We start from the raw sequence: 2,207 nt of genomic DNA, 5'->3' as shown, positions 1-2,207 counted from the left end.
CTGCTTTTCTTAAACTTAAGGGATATATTTATACTATCTTTCGTGTTTACATTTTATCTTGCTTTTTATCGTAATTAAATTGATTTATAGACCTTCTTCAGTTTATTTTATGCCTGCTATAACGTGTCCTTTTTTCTTCGAAGGAACGATGCAAAGGGTTACGCTTACGTTTAAGACCTACATTCGATTCCCTTTTCAACATCCAGCAAAAATCAGCCTTCATGACCTCGTCCCATCTACCCTGATATCGTTGTTCCATCACTTTTATGTCTTGATAAAAACGTTCCCCTTGTTCTTCGCTGAAAGCACCAAGATTTTCTCGAAACTTATCCAGATGGGAATCTAGAAAGAGAAGTTTTAAATTCATCAAGCAGCCTAACTTTTTGTAGTTTCTTATCATTTTCGCAACAATATTCTCGTAGTCTGGACATTTTTTGTTATCGAGGAAATTTGCGTTTACTGCTTTAAAACTTTCCCAAGCGTCCATCTCAATTTTCGTCATGTGGGTCACAAATTAGTATCTCTTGTCAATATTCGAATCTGTGGTCCATCAAAGACTCCTTCTTTCAATTTAGCGTCTGAAACATTAGGGAATTTGAGGGATATATACTTATAGCATTGTCCATCTTTGTCTAACGCCTTGACAAATTGCTTCATGAGCTCAAGCTTTATGTGGATGGGTGGTAGTAAAATATATTCTGGATTAACGAGGCTTTGGTTGATGATATTATGAGAACCAGGTTTGAATGAATCTCTTAAAGGCCAATGTCTTTTGCTGTAATGATTGGCTCGATCACTGCTATTCCACAGGCATATAAAGCATGGATCTCTCGTAAAACCCGATTGTTGGTCTAATATCATTGTTATGGTTTTGAGATCACCACATATTTGCCATTTGTGATTCGTGTAATTAACTTTTTCAAGAAGCTTTTTAACATTGTTATATTCTTCTTTGATAACCGTTGAGTGAGCTATAGAGTTAGGAGCGTAAGTATTCGTGTTATGCAGTAAAACAGCCTTAATGCTGCGTTTTGACGAATCAATGAAAGGTCGCCATTCTTCGTCTCTGTACACATTTTTCTTCAAGTGGTTCATTAGTGCGTTAACGTCAGTGCAGTACACTAAAGACGTCTCTTCGTCTTTAACGAAAAACTTTCTGAATTCTTTGTCCCTGCCGCGATAGAATGAAACTTTTGTCTTTTTCTCTAGAAGATTTCCTCTTTTTAGAAATGAAGCGGCAAATTTAGCGCCGTCTTTCGGTAATCCAAGATCTCTAATAAAATTATTCAGTTCTATTTGCGACACTAATATTGGAACCTTCAATTTCATTTTATGCACGCCATATTCGTCATCTTTTTCGTCATTTTCATCGGAATCATCAGAACTATTTTCTGTTCGATCACTGGTACGAAATGTTATTTTTATTTTTGGCGTTGAAACCTTTGACAGAATTCATGCAAAAGTAGCAGTTCTTCGCAATAACGGGCTTTTTCCATGTGGTTGGTATAGAGTACTTGCGGTACTTTTTGTTGTTTGAATTTTTTAGACGATACAACATAAGTCTGCAGGAATTGCAAATGACGTGAGGAACCCATTTTGTTTCTTGGTGCAGTAATTTACGGTCAAAACACGTTTCGTAAAGACTTTTCATTTCCTCGTCGATTGATTTTCGCAAACTGCTCACTTCATATTTACTGCAAATGTAACAGAATGAATCTGAGCTATTCTTGCAGGCATGCGATTCAGAAATGCTCGCGGTTTTTTTCCTTGTAGCATGAGACTCTACACCAACCAAGTGATCCATTGATGGAGAGCTACGGTTGCATGATGACCACGTCGGAGAGCCCGCTTTCCCACCCTGACCAGACGCCGATACTGGGGTTTTTCCCTGCATCATAATATACTTTTTACCTGCGTCTGCCATGACGGCATGAACGCCGTTTACCCAGGGACTCAGCCAATGTGGATCCGTTGCCCACCGTCACCACGTGGAGGTGCCCTGGTTACAGACTCAGGCGAATAATGCTAGCAACAAGCGGTTACGAAACTCCAGACATTTTCGGCTATTAATGTCAAAATATGAAAGTACGCAAGAACAGGGTTGTCAGCGTAATCGATTAGGTTAGGTCAGGTTTTGTTAGGTTAGGATAGGTTAAACCTCTATGTAGGTTAAGCCGAAGCTGAATGAAACGGTACCGCAAACACAA

Source organism: Belonocnema kinseyi, chromosome 8 (assembly GCF_010883055.1).
Source record: "Belonocnema kinseyi isolate 2016_QV_RU_SX_M_011 chromosome 8, B_treatae_v1, whole genome shotgun sequence".
Classification (NCBI taxonomy): domain Eukaryota; kingdom Metazoa; phylum Arthropoda; class Insecta; order Hymenoptera; family Cynipidae; genus Belonocnema; species Belonocnema kinseyi.
The sequence above is the reverse complement of the archived record's forward strand: the minus strand, read 5'-3'. Positions refer to the sequence as shown.